Source organism: Lactuca serriola, chromosome 4, assembly GCF_051521515.1.
Source record: "Lactuca serriola cultivar US96UC23 chromosome 4, Lser_US96UC23_V15, whole genome shotgun sequence".
In the NCBI taxonomy this organism is placed as follows: domain Eukaryota; kingdom Viridiplantae; phylum Streptophyta; class Magnoliopsida; order Asterales; family Asteraceae; genus Lactuca; species Lactuca serriola.
Window position 1 is genome coordinate 298,985,515 of NC_136411.1, and position 24,538 is coordinate 299,010,052.

Consider the following 24,538-nt stretch of genomic DNA (forward strand, 5'->3'; position numbering starts at 1 on the left):
CTAAGTCCATAACTAATTTGGTATATACTTGACCCGACCCAGCATGGTCCATTTGGGTTTCACTTCACCCAAACAGTTTATGGATAATTTTATGAGAATTGTATACCTATGATTTATTAATATATTATAAGTTATAATATATTAATATAAAGTCATGTTATTTAATTAGTTTTAATCTTGAATTAATTATGAATTAATTTAGTGATTAAAAGGAAGACTAATTAAATCATGGGCTATTATATTTATATGGTGTGGGCTAATACTCATTTGTTAATGGGCTAAGCTTATATGGAAGTCCATGGATGATCCATGGAGCTTTTCACCCATGGATCCTTGGAAGAGGAAAAGACATGGGTTATTAGGGTTTCTCCCTAACCATGCACACTATATAAACAAGCTTATGTTGCATGAAAAACACCCTAGAGTGTGTGTGTAATAGTGGTGGCCGAATTCTAAGAGTTGGTATACTCTCTCATACATTTTCCAAGTTTGTGGTAATTTGTGATTTCCATTTGAGGTATTCAAATTATTGGTGCTTGGCTCTCAAACTTCAAGGAATCAACAATCAACAAAAGGTATGTAATTTATCTAGTTCTTTTATGTTTAAAAGTAACCCATGCCATGCTAGATAGGTTATAAACCTTGGAAAATTAATATTTTGCATGTACTTTAGACAAACATAGATCCAAGGTTTATTAGGGTTGTATGTACACTTAGGAAGTGTTAGAATGCTCAAAACCCAACAAAGATTACATAAGATTACTATCTACAAGCTGGGTTGATAAGGCTTGAGGCCCTGGCACAGGTGCTGATGTTGGTGTTGGCGCTGGCAGGCGGTATATATTGTGTTTGAGTCATTAGATCTGATGAGATTAAAACTTAATCTGGAAGATCGATTAGATCTTAAACAGGTAAATAAATATTAAACAGCAAGAATGAATGCAAAATAAAGAACAACTCAAGGCTGAATCAAACGAGTCGAATGATTATAAAATAAACCCTCAGAAGAGCTCGATTAAGAACATCAACTGTAGAGGGTTGGAGGTTTACAAGAACGATAAAGAAATCTGTAATGCTATCGTAATTCTCTAAAGCGTTAACCTAATATGCATGCAAGCATATTATTATATAGTAACCTCATAAGCTCACGGTTGGACAGGCCCAAAACCGGAGTACAAAATAAACGGACTAACAGCCGAGCCCAAAGACGCAATCTTAAAACGAGTCTTTAACTCAAAAATCTCCCCCTTTGCGTCAATTGGAGCGAGATCTTCACTTGTTACTTGGGCCAGCAGCAGCAGCAGGTACCTTCTTCTTCACGGTCTGAAACAGACGAGAGATCAGAGCAAGTATCGTCTGCTTGAATCTGATGTACCATTGGATCATGTCGTTGAAGTACTTGACATCGTCTGCTGCATTCTCTTTACACCTTCGGATGATCGACAGCACGTGCTCTAGACAAGCAGTGGTGTAAAGATGTTTGTCAGCTAAAGCAAAGAGACATTTCTGTCCTTCTGCTCTAGTGAACATGACCGAATTGAGTCTCGGGTCGATCTTTCCCATCTTCATTTGATTGAGATCACTGGCCGATACCACAGGAGCTATCTTCGGTTTCTTCTTGAAGACAGTGGCTACCTCCTGATCCATTAGGGCTACCTCCATGATGTAACAGACTAACATCCTTTTAAGATGGTCTATAATTGGACCATATTCGGCTTCATTCATCAAAATGATGTTATGCAAAACAATCCAATCATGAGGATTTAGATTCGGTAGATCTGCCAAAGATATAAGATGTTCAGTTCTTGCAGACCCTCGAATCACCTTGAACCGAACATTGATGAATCTTCCTTCGGTATAAGGCTTCAAAACCCGAACATTCACTATCTTCTGAGCGCTCCATGTTTGATATTGAGGTCGAGCAGCCTTCAGATAGAATTCGATCAGCTCCCTATCAACCTCAGGGTTCGGATGAGGGACTTCAAAAATGTTGGAGAAGGCGTGGAAGATAAACGCCTTTCGAGTCAACGGCATGTCGAACTGCGAATCGACAGAATTATAGCAGTCGAAGGAGATCACCGGCTCGAGCCATAGGATGCTAGGAGTATCTATGGCCTCCTTTATCATTCTCTCCCGTGTCCAGGCAGGGAAGAGAGTCTTCCTGCTCTCGAGGAGATCGTGGGCTTCTTTCTTCTTGCGTTCGGCTTCTTCAGCCTCTCGCGCCACACGAATGTAGTCATCATCAACATTGCGACTGTTTTTACGTTTCAACATGTCCGCAATGGTTTCTTTATCTTCATCTTCATCTTCTTCCTTAGCTATGTTCTTTCCTTTATCCTTCACACCCGAACCCGAAGCTTGACCAGTCGGAGGTGGTTCGGTTGTGTGAGTAGCTTTGGAGGAAGGAGGTGGTTTCGATCCGAACTTCTTCCCTTCTCCCCCTTGTTTCGGATCGGACACGAAACTAGGTAAGCCTTCGATTTTGCTGAGAAGGTCCATGGCAGGAGTAAGTTTTTCAGCAAGGGTTCGCCTCACCGAATGATTGAGAATCGGATCGTGTGCTTCTAGGATGTTAGATAGGGCAGCGTGTACATCCGAAACACAAGATTTTATAACCTCCCATTCGGATCGAAGAGCTTCAATCTATTGCTGAGAGTTTGAAAGTTGAGAGCTCTTGACCTTTAGGGCGGTGGTTTTGCTTGCCAGAACGTCCATTAATGAGTTTTCAGCGGCGAGATCCTCTTGAAGCTTAGCGAGGCGCTCATCAATGGAGGCACGAAGGGCCGAGTTGTCATCGCTGATGGATTGGCGAAGGTTAGCGAATGACTGTAACTCCGTTGAGACAAACTTGGCCAATTGCTGAACGATTGGTTCCAAAGTTGTCTTGGTGGCATCAGCGCTCTCCTGTAAGGACTTCAATAGGGAAGAGGCGTCTGAGAATAGTTTATCGACTTTTGCGGTCGCAGCCTCACAGGCTTTTGTGGAGGCATCTATGGCGGCTGTGGCTGAAGCTACAGAATCATGCTGAGCCCTGGAGAAGGCATCAACAATCTTCTGAAGAGCGGCTTCAGAGAGAGAGGACTGAGAGTTGGTGGATGACGCAAGAAGTAAGTCAACCTTCTCGTTTAGCTCCTTGAGATGCTTCTTTGTTACTGGAGCATCGTCCTCATCATCACTTCGAACCTGAAACGGACTAAAGTAGACCGAATCGAAGGTCATCTTTTCACCGCCAAGGAATGGGTTATCTCCATCAGAGGCATGATCTGGAGATGGTGGGGGTGGTGAAGCTGGGGGTGTTATGGTTTTTGTAGGTTCAGGTTGAGTGTTTGTGGGGGTAGTTTCGGGTGGTGGTTGAGTGTGGGTAGGTTCGGTTGTATGCTGGGTTTCGGTTTGAGGTGGTTCGGTTACGGGTGGTGTTTCGGTTGTACTGGTATGAACCCCCGTATCAGAAACGTTGGTTGTAACCTTTGTGGTGGTTGTGGTTGTATCCATGAAAATGGGTGGTGGTATAGGGAAAGATGTTTTAGGAATGGTGGTGACGGGGTTTATGGTGGGAATGGAAGTAGGGATGGTTGGAGGAGGTGAAGGAACTGGTGAGACATGAATGTCCATGTTTGGGGTAGGTGATCGGGGTGGGGTGTTGCCTCTGGGAGGGGTTTCGCCTCTTTGAGAGCCGTCCGAACCCGAACTCTCGTTTTCTGAGTCACTCGAAGAGGAAGCGATTACAAGCTTTCGCTTCGGTTGAGTCTTCCTTTGCTTCGGTTGCGGTGACTGGGCAGGTTTTGTTTGTTTCCTCTTCCTGGGAGAAGGACCTTTAGGAGCTTTGGTCACTTGCTTCCCTTTTTCCGCCTTTTTGCCCCTGTTAACCGGTTTGTCAGCATCATGGATGGACTTTAGCATTTCCGGTGTAAGTTGCCTAGGTCCAGTTGCTTTGAACTCCTTAATCGTCCGGATGAGCCTGTTGTCAGAGGGAACATCGCCATACATTGTCTCTGGAATCGAGCCAATGAACGAAAACTTAGATGCATCAGAGACGATGATCTTCGTGGTATGAAAAGTACTGACCGAAGACATCGATGCACCAGCAGCAATGGGAATATCAAACTTATCCATCGCCCATTTGGTGATAAGAATCCAGAACCGGGCAAACGACACCTCAGAATGTCGTGATGAAGAAGAAAGGCTCTGGATGAGCTGTTGCCAGAGGACCAACCCAAAGTCTAGGTTGACTCCGTTGTATATTGCATACATTACCGACAGGAACAGTCGACTTGAACCATCGGATCCTGAGCTCCTTTCAGATAAGCCCTTGAAGAGGACTGTAAACATGCCGTTCCACTGTGGCGGCAAGCAGGATTTCTTGAACTTCGCAACGGAGGTGAGCACCTCCGTGTACCCCATATTATAGAACATGTTGTACAGATGCCCAACCGGAATCGTCTCCAGATTAATTCTCGATGGGTCAGTAGCCAAACCTAGCAGTGTACCAAATCGTTGTCGAGAAATGGAGGTCTTGTGATCAGCAACCTCGAAGAACACACGGTCAACTGCTTTGTCATAATATGCAATCGCATACACCTGTGAGAGAATCTCCATGGGCACAGACTCAATCCTGGAGAGAGCTGGAGCTATTTGGGAGTACTTCAGGCACTCGATGATCGGCGACATATAAGAGTCGTACGCCAGAGGGTTTAGATCGATCACCAAGCATTGTTGTGGACGAATAGGAAGGATGTGTGAGGTAGCATGGACTGAGGATGATTCTGCCATTGTTGAAGGTAGTAGAAGAAGATGAACAGTGAAGCTTTTGGGATGTTTTGCTCTCTTAGAAATTCCGGATGCAGTAAAAAGGTAAATGGAAGTATAGACTGCCTTTTATAGTGGGTGAAAGGAGAGAGAAAAATCGTTTCAAATCTTCTATGGAAATACGAAAGGGTTTCCGGAATGACAGATGCGTGACAGTTAAGACATGCAATGATCACGTAGGAGAGAGAGTGTCAGATTCCTAGGATCACGCCGCCCAGCAAGCGCCGTTTCAGAGCATACCGTTTCAAATCCTCACGCGCCTTTAAGGGCCAGAGAGGTGTCGCTTGAAATTCGCACAAGCGTCCATGATGTCAGTAAAAGAATGGGCGTTTCAAATTCACACGCGTTCCCTTTTTACCATCGTTTGAAATTCAATCCTTTTAACTCCCGCCTGAGTCAGCAACCTTTCGTCTTATCTTTTAAATGACATCTTTTGAATTAAATACCCACGTGGATGATTTTTGACCACAGCTTGATAATTAACCACCAAAGCAATGATACAGCCTGTAATAATTAGTAACGGAATTTTGGAAAATCAAAGATTTTCGTGCGAAGAGTGTAAAAAGAAAAGAAATAAAGCAACTCTTTTTAGGAATGACTGTGATGTCAATAATGACACGAAACAAATGATCCCGGGCACAAATCTCTTCCTTCAAGATCAGGAGAGACCTCAAAGTGTTAATGTGGATTCCCATTGAATGATGATCAAACATTTATTAATAAATGTTCAAAGGCTTCTTTTAATTAGGCTAAGTAAGGGTGGCTTTCGCTTTGATTCAGAAATTCTAATCTTGAAATAAGAAAGAAAGTGAACAAAGTACTTGTGAGACCGGTGTAGTCTGTTGAACAAGTAGGTAGGAATTAATTTTAAATTGGTTTGGAAAGTATAAAATCTCAGAAAAAAAAATTTAAAAACTGGATCCCAAGGGAAGAAATGTTATGGTGTTTATTGTTTAACAATTTCATAGGAATCACTCAAAAATAAAAAAATTGAGATTTCAGTAAGATACATCCGTCAATTCTTTGGTAAAAACTTGAGCAAATTTATTGTTCACCGTCAATTCAGATTTGGTGTTGAATTTTGGGTTTCACTCAGCTCGTAGTGGCACGAAACTAAGATCATAAACACAGTTGTTGTGTAACCATAAACCTCAGTGGTAATTTCTGAGAGTCTCAAGGGTTACGGTCATGAAACGAATGTAATGGAGAAATGTAATGGAGATGGTGTAAGAAATTAAAGTACCTCTGCTGCGAAAATAAGGACGAAGCAGAAAACTCTTATCTCATGTGAGAAGAGAGTGAGGTAGCTCACGATTAGAATAAATGTGATAGCCTAATTAGGAAGACAAGGTTTGTTTATACCAAGTCATTAAGGCTATTATTTAGAATCTTATGAGGCTTGGGACACATACAGCAGCATGCTTTAGGGACACTTAAGTAATCCAACAATTATATCCTCGTAAACGAACGATCACACAAACAAAATTAAAAGAGAAAAATATTTTTGGAGTTTTGGAAATAGATAAGAATAAAAAAATAAAATAAAAATAATAAAATAAAATAAAAAAATAAGCAAGAAAAAAATAAGACTTGGAAAGAGTAAGAAAGAGAAACTTTGGAAAAATTTGAAAAACCAAACCCGAGCGTTCGGTTGGTTTCGGTTGAAGAAAATTTTGAAAAACCGAACCCGAGCGTTCGGTTGGTTTCGGTTCAAGAAAATTTTGAAAAACCGAACCCGAGCGTTCGGTTGGTTTCGGTTCAAGAAAATTTTGAAAAACCGAACCCGAACCTTTGGTAGGTTTCGGTTTTGGAAAATTTTGAGAAACCGAACCCGAACCTTCGGTAGGTTTCGGTTTTGGAAAATTTTAGAAAACTGAGGAATTTAGACATGGAATCAGAAAATACTATTAACAATAAGATAAACAACTTTGTACAAGAAATATACAACCAAGAAAACTACCTTTGTGGTGATGAGCGAGTCAGATGATTTAACCGAACCTGAACGTTCGGTCAATTTCGCTTCTTACGTTTGAGGTTGAGAGGTAGTGTGAGGTACTGACTCTGATTCCATCATACCTAGCCCTTGCAATATTCTGTTGAATGATGCTTCAGGAAGAGCTTTGGTAAAGACGTCAGCCAGTTGATCAGTGGTTCTTACAAAGTGTACTTCTACGTTTCCATCTTCCACGTGATCTTTGATGAAGTGATACCTCAGTGCTATGTGTTTGGTTTTAGAGTGTTGCACTGGGTTATGACAGATCCTAATTGCACTTTCAGAGTCACAAAATAGTGGGATCTTCTTCATATTGAGTCCATAGTCTCGAAGTTGACTCTGGATCCAAATCACTTGAGAGGTGCAGGCTGCAGCGGCTATGTATTCCGCTTCGGCAGTAGACAACGACACGCACGTTTGTTTCTTGGATTGCCAGCTAACCAACTTCCCGTCAAGGAATTGACAGCCGCCAGTGGTGCTTTTTCTGTCGAGTCCACATCCTCCAAGGTCAGCATCTGAATAGGCTTGAACGAAGAAGCCTGAGTTGGAAGGATACCATAGACCCAAGGAGGCAGTTCGCTTGAGATAACGTAAAATGTTCTTCACTGCAAGCATGTGAGGTTCACGTGTGTTTGCCTGAAATCTAGCACAGTAACACACAGAAAACATGATGTCAGGCCTGCTAGCAGTAAGATACATTAATGAGCCTATCATTTGACGATAGAGCGTGATATCAACAGCCGGTTTGTCTAGAGATGGAGTTAGCTTGGTGCCGAATGCCATTGGGACTTTGACTTTGGAGTCTCCCATCATACCAAACTTTGCTAGGAGAGTCTTCGTGTAAGCTTCCTGATTGATAAAGATGCCTTCGGGTCCCTGTCTAATATTTAAACCAAGGAAAAAGTTAATAGGACCCATTGAGCTCATTTCAAATTTAGTCTCCATCAGCTTTCTGAATTCAGCTGTTAGGCTGGGATTCGTAGAGCCAAAGATGATGTCATCGACATAAATTTGAACTATCATAAGGTGGTTACCTTCCTTTTTGCGAAAGAAGGTTGGGTCAACTGAACCTTGTTTGAATTTAGACATCTTTAAGAATTTAGTTAGCGTTTCATACCAGGCTCTCGGAGCTTGTTTGAGGCCATACACAGCTTTATCCAGAATGTAGCAATGATTTGGATATTTTTCGTTCACGAACCCAGGAGGTTGCTCCACATACACGGTTTCTTCGAGTTCTCCATTAAGAAATGCACACTTGACGTCCATTTGGAAAACTTCAAAGTTTTTGTGGGCAGCGTAAGCAAGAAATATTCGTACAGATTCCAGCCTAGCTACGGGAGCGAAAGTCTCTTCATAATCAATCCCTTCCTCCTGACAATATCCCTTTACTACCAGACGAGCTTTGTTCCTTATAACATTCCCTTCCTTGTCCATTTTATTCCTAAAGACCCATTTGAGACCAACAACCGAGGCATCTGGAGGAGTTGGAATGAGGCGCCAGACTTTGTTCCTTTCAAATTCGTTCAGTTCGTCTTGCATCGCTTGAACCCAATCGGAGTGATCGAGAGCAGTGTTAACTGTCTTCGGTTCAACTTTTGATACGAATGAGTTAAACATACAAAACTCAACTTTGGAAAATAGGGATGTCTGTTTTTCCTTGAGTTGTGATCGAGTCAGGACCTTTTCAGAGACATCACCAACCACTTGAGATATAGGATGATCTCTGGTGCATTTGGTAAGAGGAGGGTAGTTTGGATCAAGGGTTGGGTCTAGTTCAACGTTGATCATTTCTTCTGGCTCGGATTGGCTTTCGTAGTTGAGCGTCATATTAGCTTGCTCCCCCTCGATAGATGAGCTTTCTGGAATGTTTGGAGAAACTTGAGGTCCAGAGGTTTCTTCTGGTGCTTGGTATTTAGGCGTTGATGCACCTTCGGTTGGTGAAGCACTTTCGGTTGGAGTTGGACTTTCGGTAGCAGTTGTAGAGCTTGGCTCCCCCTCAACATGTGAGCTTGGCTCCCCCTCGACTGAAGCATCGTTGGATGGAGGTTCATCAGAATTCGATCCTCCTTCGTTCATTCTCCTGGAAGCTTCTTCGACAATTTGCTTCATATGGTCTACCTTGTTGTCTGCCGCGCCTGTTTCTGAGAGAGTAGCTTTCTCTGGTTCGTCAAATAGCTCCACAAACTTCTCGAATAGATTAGCGATCGAGACTGTGACCTGGCCAGTTTGAGGAAAGATTTCCCCAACGGTGTCTTCTTTGGCCTGTAGCTTTTTGACATAGCTATCGTCAAAAGTCACGTAATAGGTCTCTTTGATTTTTCTTGAACACTTGTTTAGGACTCTGTATGCTTTGGAAGTGAGAGAGTAGCCCAGAAAGATTCCCTCGTCGGCTTTGACATCGAACTTGTTGCGGTGTTCTTTAGAGTTAAAGATGAAACACCGTGAGCCGAACACATGGAAAAATTTCACATTGGGCTTTCTGTTGTTGAGAATCTCGTATGGTGTGAGCGTGAATCGCCTATTGAGATAGGACCTGTTCTGTGTAAAACAAGCAGCAGAAATTGCATCAGCCCAAAAATAAAGAGGTAAGGTGGCGAAACTTAGCATAGTTCGGGCAGCTTCACACAAAGATCGGTTTCGTCTTTCGACAATTCCATTCTGTTGAGGTGTGTAGGGAGCTGAGAAGTTGTGACTTATTCCCTTTTCTGCTAAAAATTCTTCAAATTCCCTGTTCTTGAATTCCAGACCATTGTCGCTCCTGATGTTGCGAACGACCTTCTTGAGCTGTACTTCAATCTGCTTGATGAACACTTTCAGCTTATGAGTCGCTTCAGATTTGAGCTTTAGAAAGAACACCCATGTAAATCGTGAAAAGTCATCAACAACAACAAGAATATACTTGCTACCACCGATGCTTTCGATAGATGATGGACCACACAAATCAATATGAAGTAATTCGAGTGGTTCAACAACTTTTGTGTTAATTATAGATGGATGACTTTGACGACTCTGCTTCCCCATTTCGCATGCAGCACACAGATGATCTCTGTCGAACTTGAGCAATGGAAGGCCTCGAACATGACCTCCAGTGACAAGTTTGTTGATATCTTTAAAGTTGAGATGAGAGAGTCTTCGGTGCCACAACCAGCTTTCGTCAAATTGAGCTTTTGATAACAAGCATATAGCTGGGTTTCCTTTGATGGGTTTGAGGTTTAGAGGAAACATTTCACCCTTACGTTCAGATTTGAGAATTACTTTCTTCGTCTTCTTCTCAATAATTTTAGAACCTTCATCGTCGAATGAGACTTTGAGACCTGTACCTCCAACAAGCTGAGATACACTGATGAGGTTGTGTTGTAGTCCTTCCACATATGCCACCTTCCTTATAGTAAAATCACCATTAGTTATCATTTCGTATCCCTTTATGATGCCGAAAGAGTTGTTTCCAAACTTGACGTTGCCACCATTTGAAAGAGACCTGTATTCCCTGAGCTCTTCTTTCCTCCCTGTCATGTGACGTAAGCAGCCACTATCGATGTACCATTCTTCGTCGAACTGCTCGTCACTTATAACCTGCAAAAATTAAGCAGATTTAGGAACCCAAAGTTTCTTGGGTCCACGTGAGCTTTTCATAGGAACAGGAATAGTAAGAGAGATGTCAACAAGATATGTTCGTTTTATAAGTGTTGTTTCATCTTTCTTTTTGATGGTAAAGACTTTTATTTTATTAGGATTAGGTGCGTTCAGTTTAGACTCTGGATTGGATGCATTAATCTTCTGTTTGCCTTTTTGTTCGGCTGACAAATGAGATTTTTGAGAACGAACAGAATGAGCTTTAGAGCAAGATGGAGATGAATTGGAAGAATTAGAAGAATTAGATGAATGAGAAAGAGTGGGCTTAGATTGAGATGAGTTCTTGGCTGGAGACTCTAGGTGACCCTTTTGCTTTTGATCATTGGTGGGACTGACCTTAGAGTTTTGATTTCCTTTGATTTCAGAAACGAACCTATGCTTTCGGTTGGAGTCGTTCTGTGAACCGAACCTTTGCTTTCGGTTGGAGTCATCCTCAGAACCGAACCTTTGCTTTCGGTTGGTATTCTTTTCCGAACCGAACCTTGGCTTTCGGTTGTTGTGGCTCTCATGCTTTTTTACAGGATTGTTCTCAAACTTCAGATTCTTGTCTTGATGTGAGAAATATGCATTCTGGGATTGCCAGAATTGTTTCCTTTCAGAGAGATTCTTCCTGTATCTCTGGTTCCTTTCACGCTTCTTATTCCTCATCTGTTTCGGTTGATGATGGATATTGGCTTTCATTTTCGGTTTCTCCTTGGCTGGTTCACTTTGAACTGTGGGAGTTTCATTTTGAACTGAGGAACTAGAGGGAACATCTTCTTTTGCTGAGCTTCCATTCTCTTGAGGAATATCTTTCGTACCACTGGTACTTGGCACATTGAAATTATCTGGCTTATTCAAGGGTTCTGGTATGTATCTACCTTTACTTATCCATGAGGTCCTCTCGGATAAGCCTACCGTTTCATCTGCATTATCGATTGGAGTGGACCAGAAGAACTCATCGCAGCCATCAGCATTGTCTTCGTTTACAATTGCTGTGAGTTCATCAGTCTGATGTTCGGTTACTCTAGTGACTTTGTACACTTGATTTGGAGTGGTCCTGACCTTTTGATATACAACCGCTTTCTCTGCTAAGATCGGGGACTTCTGTTGCGACAATCGAGCGAACTCCACGAAATTTTCAGAAATTAGATTCTTGTGGTTTTCAGGTTCGCTTTTTACAAATTCTGAGCAGTCAACCGTGTCCTTTACAGAAATTTCACTCATGTTGTCATCCTCATTAAGCTTAGATGCATTTTCAACATCAATTTTGTTTGCTGAGCTCAAGTTGGCGTTTAAAGAGTCAAATTTTTGTATGGTTTCGGTTCTTAGTTTAAGTCTATCATTTTCATCCAAAAGGTTTTTGAGCATGTCCTTGTGGTCCTTGGATTTAATGAAAGATTCAATTTTGTCCAGTCCATACATATAGGTCGGATTGATGTCATCAGATGATATCACACTCTCACAATTATAAGCTTTCGCATCGATTTCATCCTCCTTAAACTCAAGGAAGGGAAAAATCATGCGATGGATCTTTTGTCCTATTTCACAATCCAAGTGAAGCTGAGTAATATTAGTGTAAAGACGTTTTGCAATCAAACAAAAAACATTATGCTGTTTTAACAACTTTAAATTGTCTCTCTGTAAATAAATGTTTTCGTCTTTTATTTTAACTAATTCAGACTCCTTCAACTCGATCCACATGCGCCGCGCCTCACTCTTCGAAGACGCCCTGCTTAATTGATCAATTAGGTTAGAATTGGTGACTCGAGTTTGAGTTAAACTACTATCTAGATGAGAAATTCGTGAATTAACATTTTTTAGTTCTTTTTCATATGAGGATTGTGGTACTTTAAATGAAACAAAAACCGATTGTACCTTCTTGATCAGTTCATCGAGCTCATTGAACTGCACGCTGAGCGGTTTGGCCGTAAAGCACATATCCTGCTGTTCCTTCGGTTCATTGCTTCCACCATCTGTGTTGTATCCCCTCATCTGAGATACATCGGACACCATGAAGCACCTTCCTCCATTGCTCTCCTCTTTTGTCACACAAGCCTTTCCATGGGAAGGCTTCCTCACTTCATCGTCTTCTGAGTCAGTTAACCAAACTTCTACTCCACCGAACTTGTCATCAGCAACCGAACCTTGCACAATTAGAGCATTCATGGAAGGGTTAGCGGTAGATTTCTTCTTCTTCATCTCATCAAGCTTTTTATGCAGCAAAGCTTCCTCATCCTTTTCCTCATCCTTTTCAGCCATCTTTTTGAGGACACAATCCTTAGCATAGTGGTTTTTCCCACCACAGTAGTAACAGCTTACTCCAGAATCACCATCTGCCTTCGGTTCCTTCTTGGGCTCTTCAACCTTCAGTTCATTGTTAACCTTTTCCGAACTGTAACTCCCCTGCCAGTTTCAGTTTTTGTTGCTGGGGAATCTCTTCTTAATGAACCTCTTAGGGTTAGATACCATCATAGCATAATCCTCAGATGTGAGGTCATACTCCTCCAAGTTGAGGTCTTCATTTTCCATCACATCTTTACTTTTTGACAGGAGGGCCAACGAACCTAGGCTTGAGACAACATTCTTTTCCTGCAACACAATCTTTTCCTGAGACTTGAGAATACCCACCAGTTTCACCAAAGAATATGATTTAAACTGCTCATGGGCTTTAACTGTTGACACCACTGCTCTCCATTCTGACCTTAGACCATTTAAGAACGTAACCTTCTGCTCGATAAGCTTCCTTTCGATGTCATGTTTGATCATCTTGCTGAGAAGATGATTGAAGCGATCGAACGTCTGGGTCACAGTTTCTTCGACTCCTTGCCTGAATTCTCCAAACTCAGATAAGAGCAAGGTTTGGATAGAATGTTCAAGATCCTCGTCTGTAGAGTACAGTTCACGAAGTTTATCCCAAACTTCCTTTACTGTTGTGCATGAGCTTACCAACCTGAAAGTGTCGGACTGAATGGCGAATATGATCAATCTTAACGCCTTGATATTGCACTGGAATTTATCCTTTTCATCTTGCGCAATATCTTTAACATCCTTCAGCAGATCATTGTACTCCTTTTGAGTTTTGATAATCCTCGACGTTGCAGAGTGAGAAAACGGTCCATTGATAATTGCTTCCCATATGAGGTATCCATTATCCTCAGATCCTATAACATAGTCTTCAAAGTGATGCGCCCAGACTTCATAATCATGGGTATATAGAATGGGAATCTTCGTGGTTGAACCAATGCTATTGGAAATATTAATGGGATTCGATTGCGTCTCGTCCATAATGATCAAATAACCTGTTTAAAGATCAGACTTGTAATAAATCAGATTAGGGCAAAACAATAAATATCAAGATACGTCAATAATGAGATGACGACTCAATAAATATCAGTAATTGCGGAAAAACCCTAATTAAAACCTTTTCACAGAAAAGAAGTGTATCGATTACACTGCCTCCTGCTCTGATACCAATTGATGAGATTAAAACTTAATCTGGAAGATCGATTAGATCTTAAACAGGTAAATAAATATTAAACAACAAGAATGAATGCAAAATAAAGAACAACTCAAGGATGAATCAAACGAGTCGAATGATTATAAAATAAACCCTCAGAAGAGCTCGATTAAGAACATCAACTGTAGAGGGTTGGAGGTTTACAAGAACGATAAAGAAATCTGTAATGCTATCGTAATTCTCTAAAGCGTAAACCTAATATGCATGCAAGCATATTCTTATATAGTAACCTCATAAGCTCACGGTTGGACAGGCCCAAAACCGGAGTACAAAATAAATGGACTAACAGCCGAGCCCAAAGACGCAATCTTAAAACGAGTCTTTAACTCAACAAGATCATAAGGTGTGACCTTACAATCCCCCCTATCTGATGATGTGAAAACGAATCTTCAATAGATTCTTCAGCTCGTGCTCCCCCCCTAAGAGTAAGATTGAAACTATTGTTCTTTGGCTTTAACAAATGCTCCCCCTGAGGAAGTGTGACTTCCCATTTTTATTATCAGCATTGGAGGCAATGTTTATGAGTTGCAGCGGGCGTATAGAAGACGAGCTGATAGAATGTTGATATCAGCTATTATCTTGGCTCCCCCTTACATTAGCTTCTCTTCCCACCTTAGTTTTTTCTTCTCTTCAGATAAATAACTGTGAGTTATAGAGTTAATGCGCAAGGACAATGTTTGAAAACTCAAACCTTTAGTTAATCTTTAAGATCAACGTCTGCTCTTAATATAAGCTTATAGTCGAATCTGGTAAACCAGTTAGGACTTGAAGTTAGATATTTAATGTAACACCCAAAATTTTCGAACAAATTTTAAACTTTCAAAACATGTCATGTTCATCAAAGCATTACAACTTTGTTTTCAAAATACATTTTTTTATCAGAGTATTCCCAGAAACATAAACATAGTCGGAGGAGCGGAACGATCATGCATTCGCCTTGCCGCGATCACCTGAGGTACCTGAAACAATAAACTGAAACCGTAAGCCCGAGAGCTTAGTTAATTACCCCCAAAATACCAACGCCATACAGATATTAATGTATAATATCATATAAACATAATAGCAAACAATACAGCATGCGTAATGAGCTATCAGTCTGACTGGACCGAATCCCGATCCTCTGTCTATCTGGACCACTCTCCGAGCCCTCGGCACGTCTGGACCACCCTCCTCAGGGCGTTCAGCCTATCCGGACCACTCGCTGGGTCTTCGGCCTAACTAGATTTGCCTAGCCCGGGCCTACAGTCTACCCGGTCCGCCCAGGGTGTCTTGGCCTACTGCACACAGCAGGACCTGCCTCAACCCTTTCCCCAAACCAACAAACATGTGCACATAGCATACAAATATCCTAACCAGGATTCTGATCTAACCGGTCACTAGCATAACATTACCCTATATCCCGGGTACCGACCTTAACCGGGTCTCTAACACATACCATCCTAATTACCAGGATGCAAACATAGCAAAAGCAATCAGATAACAACAACTACCCGGATTTCCATCCGATAAGGGCCGGCCTTGGTGTCGTAGTCCCTGTCGATATAGTGAGGATAACTCACCTTGCAACTGTCGTCTGAACTAGAAAACTCAACTCCCGGATCGAACACGAACTCCACCACCTATAGATACGTAACCCTTTTTTTTATAAATCTCCAAATTACCAGAATACCCTCAGAAGTCAACTGGTCAACGCTTGGGTCCAAGTCAAAGTCCATAGTCAAAGTCAACAGTCCATGTTGACTTGACTCGTCGAGTGCAGATCACCAACTCGTCGAGTCCTTCCTGACCTCGAGAAGTCATGAAATCCTTGATTGGCTAGTCGAGTTCCCCTTTAACTCGCCGAGTTCATACGTGTCCAAGACATTTAGGAGAAACCCTAGCCGACTCGCCGAGTCCACGAACGACCTGCCGAATTAAAGGCAATATTTAACTGACTCGCCGAGTTGTTCATCCACTCGTCGAGTTCAAGGCCATCTTCAACGGACTCGCAGAGTTGTTCCTTCAACTCGCCGAGTCCTTGCAGATCTTTATCCATGCAGATGCTTTTTAAGCCATGGCAAGGTTCTAGATTACAGATCCAAGCTTCTAGGGCATGTTTATCAGGTAAAGTTGCAAACTTTACGTGCATGCAAGGGTTTAAGACTCTTAAATGGAAAAACTAAGCTTGCAATGAAGTCTCACACATGAGGGAAGGCTCCGACTCGGCAAAGTTGATGACTTTATGGATCTAGAGGTCAAAGAGAGTCCAGATCTGAAGTTACAACTTTAGATCTTATCTTAAACATAGGGATCCTTTCATAATACCCATCAAAAGGAGGTTAAAAGAGGGATGAGCTAAAGGAACAACTTAATACCTTCCAAAGAGTGACAACTGATGAATCTCTTAGCTCCCCACGAGTTCCTGGCCTTGATTTCCTTGTTTCCCCAAGTGTTTCCTTCTCCAAAGTTTTTCCTCCAAGCTTGAACACACCAAAGGAACACACACACACGATTTAGGGTTTGAGAGGGACAAGGGGAAGTAAGGGGGAGGCCAATGATCCTTTAAATAGGGTGCCACACCCTAAGGTTTAGTGTTTCATCTTCCAACTCCTACTCGTTGAGTCCCTTATTAGACTCGGCGAGTAGGTCACTTAAACGTGCGACCCAACCCGCTGCTACTCGACGAGTAGGGCAACCAACTCGTCGAGTAGGCCTTGAAAACAAGAAAATTCTTATATAACATCGATACTTGAGAATCGGGGCGTTACAATTCTCCCCCACTAGAACTAGACTTCGTCCCCGAAGTCTGCTGCGGTGAACAGTCCCGGATAATGCTCTCGCATCTCTTCCTCTGGCTCCCACGTCCATTCGGACCCCTTCCGGTGCTCCCACTGTACCTTCACCAAAGGTATATCCTTGTTTTGTAGTATCTTCATTTTTGTCTCCAGTACGGCCATGCACCTTTCCACATAATTCAGGCGCTCATCGACCTGAATATCATCCAGCGATACCACTGCCTCCTGATCCATGATACACTTTCTTAGCTGCGAAACGTGGAAAGTGTAATGTATCCGACTAAGCTTCTCCGGCAACCCTAGCTTGTAAGCCACCTTGCCAACCCTGGCAATGATCCTGAACGGCCCAATATATTGGGGACCCAATTTTCCCCTCTTCCTGAAGCGGATCACGCCTTTCCAGGGCGTTAGCTTCAGGAGTACCATGTCACCCACCTGAAATTCCAACTCAGATCGGCGTTTGTCGGCATAACTCTTCTGCCGACTCTGAGCGGTCTACAAACGCTGTCTAACCTGCTGGATCTTTTTGGTAATCTACAATACTACCTCCATACTACCCATCACTCTGTGTCCAACTTCACCCCAACAGACCGGGGTGCGACATCTCCGCCCGTACAACAGCTCGAATGGCGAGGCGCCAAGGCTAGAATGATAGCTGTTGTTGTAGGCGAACTCCGCAAGCGGTAGGTGAGAATCCCAACTCCCCCCCCCCCCCCCCGAAATCAATGACACATGCCCTCAACATGTCCTCGAGGGTCTGAATAGTCCGCTCGCTTTGGCCATCTGTATGCGGGTGGAAAGTTGTGCTGAAGTACAACTGCGTGCCCAACTCCTCGTGAAACTTTTGCCAGATGCGGGAGGTAAACCTGACGTCCCGATCAGAGATAATGGAGACAGGAATCCCATGGCGAGACACGATCTCACGAGCATATAATTCGGCCAATTTCTCGGCCGATGAGCTCTCCTGTATAGCCAAGAAGTGGGCGCTCTTGGTCAGTCGATCCACGACGAACCATATAGCATCAAACCCCCTTGTCGTCCTCGGCAACTTGGTAATAAAATCCATCATGATCTGTTCCCATTTCCACATGGGAATCTCTAGGGGCTGCAACTTTCCATGTGGCCTATGATGCTCGACCTTGACCATCCTATAGGTCAAGCATCTCTCGACGTACCAAGCGATCTCTCGCTTCATGCACGGCCACCAGTAGCTCAAACTCAAGTCTCGATAGATCTTGGTGGCCCCCGGGTAAATAGAGAAATGAGACTTATGAGCCTCCTCCATAACCGTCTGCCTAACTGCTCCAAACATCGGAACCCAAAGCCGACCGCAATGGGTCAATAGTCCCCGACTATCCGGTATGAATCGGGTATTTTCACCCCTGATTCTCTCTAGCTTCCAATTCTCCGGTCACATGCCCTCTACCTGGGCATCTCTAATCAAACTCACAAGCGGAGAATCCATTGCTATCCTCATACATACCGCGGGTGTGGAAGACCCAGCTGACTTGCGGCTCAAAGCGTCCGCAACCACATTCGCTTTACCGGGATAGTAAAGGATCTCACAATCGTAGTCCTTGACTACATCCAGCCACCTGCGCTGCCGCATGTTCAGGTTTGGCTGATCCATGATATGTCTCAAGCTCTTATGATCCGTGTAAATGGTACAGCGGACCCCATAGAGGTAATGTCTCCATTTCTTGAGGGCGAACACCACCGCCCCCAGTTCCAAGTCATGCGTAGGGTATCTTGTCTCATGCGGCTTCAGCTGCCGCGATGCGTAGGCTATCACTCGTCCTTTCTGCATGAGGACCGCCCCTAAACCTGTGATGGATGCATCACAGAACACCACAAAATCCTCAACTCCCTCCGAGAGTGTCAATACTGGTTCCTCGCACAAACGGTGACGGAGGGTCTCAAACGCCCTCTGCTGCTCGAGACCCCACCGGAAATCCACCCCTTCCTCGTCAGACGAGTGAGGGGCACTGCAATCTTGGAGAAATCCCTTATGAACCTCAGGTAGTACCCTGCCAATCCCAGGAAGCTCCTAATATCTGAGGGAGATTTTGGAATCTACCACTGCATAACCGCCTCGATTTTGGCCGAGTCGACCAAAATCCCCTCCTGGTTAACAAGATGTCCGAGGAACTAGACCTCTCGTAACCGAAACTCACACTTCGAGAACTTGGCATACAGTCGTTCCCGTCTCAGAACTCCCAACAACTCTCACAGATGCTCCTCATGCTGCTCTCGGGTCTTGGAATACACCAAGATATCATCTATAAATACTATGACCGAGCAATCAAACATCGGTCTACAGACCTGATTCATCAGGTCGATGAACACTGCTGGCGCGTTGGTGTGCCCAAACGGCATCATAACGAATTCGTAATGTCCATAACGGGTTCGGAACGCGGTCTTCTCCACGTCCTCCTCTCTGACCCTGGCCTGATGATACCCAGACCTTAAGTCTACCTTGGAGAACCAAGATGCGCCCTGTAACTGATCGAAGAGATCGTCTATCTTCGGGAGTGGGTAACGGTTCTTTACCATCAACTTATTCAACTCCTGGTAATCGATACACATCCGGTGCGAACCGTCCTTCTTCCGGCCAAAAAGTATCGGTGCTCCCCATGGAGAACTGCGAGGCCGAATGAACTGTTTGCCCAGAAGTTCCTGTAGCTACGACGACAGCTCCAATATCTCTGGTGGTGCCAATCGGTACGGCGCCTTAGCAATTGGGGCCGCACCTGGCACCAGGTCGATGCTACACTTGACCTGCCTCTCCGGAGGTATCCCTGGTAACTCCTCCAGAAATACATCTGCGAACTCCCTGACCACCGGTACATCAGAAACTGAAATCTGATCCCTGACTCGCGTATCTACCACATACGCTAGATAACCTGCACACCCGTGCTGAATGTACTGTCGTGCCCTGGCAGCTGAACAAAACCCTGATCCTACTCTGGTGCCCTCGCCATATACAATCAGTTCTCCCCCTCTTGGGGTTCGAACTACCACCCGTTGGCCCTCGCAATCAATCATAGCACCGAACCGACTGATCCAATCCATGCCCACAATCATGCACACCTCCCCCATGGGAATCGGGATCAAATCTATCGGAAAGGACATCCCGAAAATCTCCAAGTAATACCCTCGATAAACTGAAGAAGCAGAAACCCCGTGTTCGTTGGCAATAGACACTCCCAACGGACACTCTAACTCACTCATTGGCGCACTGAACTCCCTACTAAATGACTGAGATACGAAGGATCGACTCGCCCCCAAGTCAAATAAAACCAAAGCAGGCATAGAGTTCACTAAAAACGTACCTAATCACAGGTACAACAGATAAGCATACAACAGATATAGTAAATGAGATAAAGGACAGAAACATACCCGCGACCACGTCCGGTGCTGCCTTGGCCTCCTCGGCCGTAAGCTGAAAGGCGCGCCCCTGAGCCTTCGGGGGCTCTGCCATACCCTGCCTCCCATTGGTAATCCTCAATTTAGCCGGAGCTGGAGCCTGTGCCGGCCTGGCTGCAAGCTGTGGACAGTTGGCCTTCATGTGACGAACCTGATGACAGTGGTAGTAGATCCTCATATTCTGAACTAGGGTCATTAGGCGAAAATCCCTCGCAAAATTCCCCTCCTGGACGCATTTGCGGCATCCACTACCGGACCTACAAACCCCCGCGTGTCCCTTTCTGCACTTGCCACAAGTGCGGCTCTGATGTCCACCTATCCTGGAATCAGCGGTCATAGACCGCTTTGGCGCCGGCTGCGCCTGTGTCGGGGCCCGACCCTGCTCTCTCAGCTGTAACTCAATCTCAAGCTCCCGCCGCCTGGTGGCTTCCTGTAACTCCAGAAGCATATCACAACGCTGAGTCACCACGAATAGTTAAATATCCGTCTTGAGCATGCTCAGATAACGAGTCATCTGAGCTTTCTCAGAAGCAAAATCCGGGCAGAACATCGCCCTCTCAGTGAACAAATGAGTGATCTCCGTCACCGTCTCTCGATCCTGTCTTAACTCCAGAAACTCCTGAGATAACCGCTCCCGCTCGACTCAAGGAATGTAGCGAGCGCGAAACATATCCCTGAACTGCTCCCAAGTAACATCAGCTCTTTGCTCGTCTGAATACGACCCAATCATCAATCTCCACCAGTCCTTTTCCCTGGACCTTAGCAAGTTTAGGGCACATCTGAACTTCTGGTCAGTAGGACACACGCATGTGAAGAAACATCCCTCCACGTCTGACAGCCACATCATGGCTTTGATGGGGTCCTAGGTCCCATCAAAAGTAGGGGGCTTCGTGTTGTCGAAGTCCGAATACTGAAAAGCCTGACCGGCTCCCGCCCCTGCCGCCGATACAGCTGTTGTAGCTGCTGCGACAGCCGCCTCGGTGAGGGCTGCGTAATGATCATCAAAATACTCCACCATAGCACTCTTAATAGACCCGAACATCTCTGGCAACTCGGCCCGGAACAAACCAACAACCTCATCATGCAGATCTCCCGGATCCTGTCATCCATCTCATCTGGCCTCATTTGGCCGATACGGGCGCTGTTGGCTCCCTGTCCGCCCTCTCCTGATCCTAATCCTGATCCTGAACCGGATCCAATCATAAAGCGCCTGGTCATCACCATTCTGAAACATAACACAAAGGTATCAGAGAATCCATATACACAACTGGGAACCAACTCCCTACTAACCCCTAGGGATTGTGATTCACTTGCTACGCGTATGGGTCCTGTGCTTTCAGTAGTACGGGCCCATACTATCTTCCACACCAACCCATATTTGTCCCAAGTATCATCTAAACGCCCCAACAATATACATAATCATAGCGAGCACTCATGCCTCACTCCTAGAGGAAGGCTAAACATCTCGTAGTAGGCAGATTCATCTCAAACAACCAATCCATCCATGAAACTTCCACCAACCCTGCAACCCTTGTGTATGCTAACCATACATAACGCTGGACCCTATAGTCTTTCGAAAACTCGATCCTACTCTAAGCCCACAACCAGAAAAGGAACAGAAAATAAAGCCCACCAAACATTCTTATGCTATAAGATCTTCATTATGTATAGTCATGATGCATACACTAAGAAACTACAGTAATGATGTTAATTTTATATAAGGAAAACCCTAGGCTATAAGGCATCATATAATCAGGCAACTCTATCATGCAATTCCTAAAGATCCCTGGCCTAGTACTAGCATGTTGTTCTATCATATCACATAATCAGATAACTCGTATGGTATTTTCGGGGTCTACTTACTAGCTCTGGCAGATTGTACGCCCTACATCCTCCTTTATTTATCTTGAAAACTATTAAAATTATTTTGAAAATCTTTCCTTGGTTTGAGATTGTAACACCCAAAAATTTCGAACAAATTTTAAACTTTCAAAACATGTCAAGTTCATCAAAACATTACAACTTTGTTTTCAAAATACATTTTTTATCAGAGTATTCCCAGAAACATAAACATAGTCGGAGGAGCGGTACGATCATGCCTTCGCCTTGCCGCGATCACCTGAGGTACCTGAAACAACAAACTGAAAATGTAAGCCCGAGAGCTTGGTGAATTACCCCCAAAATACCAACTCCATACGGATATAACCATATTATATCATATAAACATAGTAGCAAACAATACAACATGCGTAATGAGCCATCAGTCTGACTGGACCGAATCCCGGTCCTCAATCTATTCTGACCGCTCTCCGATCCCTCGGCACGTCTAGACTGCCCTCAATCTATCTGGATCGAATCCTGGTGCTCAATCTAGCCGACTCGCCGAGTCCACGAACGACCTGCCGAATTTAAGGCAATATTTAACTGACTCGCCGAGTTGTTCATCCACTCGTCGAGTTCAAGGCCATCGTCAACGGACTCGCCGAGTTGTTCCTCCAACTCGCCGAGTCCTTGCAGATCTTTATCCATGCAGATGCTTTTTAAGCCATGGCAAGGTTCCAGATTACATATCCAAGCTTCTAGGGCATGTTTATCACGTAAAGTTGCAAACTTTACGTGCATGCAATGCTATAAGACTCTTAAATGGAAAAAACTAAGCTTGCAATGAAGTCTCACACATGAGGGAAGGCTCCTGCTCAGCAAAAATGATGACTTTATGGATCTAGAGGTCAAAGGGAGTTCATATGTGAAGTTACAACTTCAGATCTTATCTTAAACATAGGGAGCCTTTCATACTACCCATCCAAAGGAGGTTAAAAGAGGGATGAGATAAAGGAACAGCTTAATACCTTCCAGAGACTGACAACTGATGAATCTCTTAGCTCCCCATGAGTTCCTGACCTTGATTTCCTTGTTTCCCCAAGTGTTTCCTTCTCCAAAGTTCTTCGTCCAAGCTTGAACACACCAAAGGAACACACACACATGATTTAGGGTTTGAGAGGGACAAGGGGCAGTAAGGGGGAGGCTGGGGGAGGCCAATGATCCTTTAAATAGGGTGCCAAACCCCGAGGTTTAGGGTTTCATCCTCCAGCTCCTAGTCGTCTAGTACCTTATTGGATTCGGCGAGTAGGTCACTTAAACGTGCGACCCAACCCGCTGCTATTCGACGAGTAGGGCAACCAACTCGTCGAGTAGGCCTTGAAAACAAGAAAATTCTTATATAACATCGATACCTGAGAATCGGGGCGTTACATTTAATAAAGTATTCAAGATATAAATGAAGAAAACTTAGAGTATAATCAATTCAAAGACATTTGAAGAACAAGAAGAATGTCTTAAAAGAACTATGACTTGAAGAAATAGTGAAGGTGATGCAAAGAGAATATTTGCTATTCTTGGAGTAAAACTTGAATTTTTCACTTGTCATTAAATGGTGAAACATTTACTCCTTACATAGTGGAGGAGGAACATAGTACAAACCAGATAACACTTTTAGGACTGGATAATAATCAGTGTTTGACAAACTATTATCTAAAAGATACAAGAAAATAAGTTCTATGAATTGTTACATCAAGAATAAGACAAAACGCATTAAATGTGTGAACAAGCTTCGGATCTCGGAATTGCTTGATGTCGAACTCCATCATCAATCTCATAACTTTATCACATCTCGGACTCATCAGACATTGAAACTTGATTACTTGATATTGATAGGGGTTCACTTTTCACGATTCAACAAACTCCCCCTAAGCGAACTTAGCAATCATGTCAGCTTAAATGGCTTCTTCATTAATAAACATGTCAGCTCTGTAGAGCCAATTTTAGACTTCTAGGTACCATTGTAGTTAGATGATAAATTTATTCTTCACGTGCTCCGGAGCATCTGACTTGGCTGCATTGGAGATGAACTTTTAGAGGATCTTGGTGGGTACGAGGTGCTTTTCAAGGACTCAAAAGAAATCCTTTTTAATTGTGTTCTTTTGCAAGTAGATATATTCGAGCACTGATTCCTCAATGGGCCCTTCTGCCAGAATTTCTGCTTTTGGCAGCATGTAGTCGATCTTAGCCAAAAGTTATCCAATTCCGAATAGAAGTGCAAGCTCTACATCACATCGCCAAAACTCATCAACATAATCTTTGTTGAAGTTCATTGCGACACTGTAAGCAGCGATGCTCATTTGATCATTCTGGTGAATTCTGAAGTGGGCAGCAATCATGAGAATGTGATTTGAATTAATGGATGGAAAGTGTGTGTCCATGATGGTGACAGTTGGTGTATTGTGCCCGATTAATGTAGTACTTGTATATCATGCAGTTCATGTCATACTTTCTCTGAACCTTTCGTCCACACCCAACAATTTTTGAGATTCTCTTCTGAGACCACACTTCTTTTTGAGGTTATGTCTT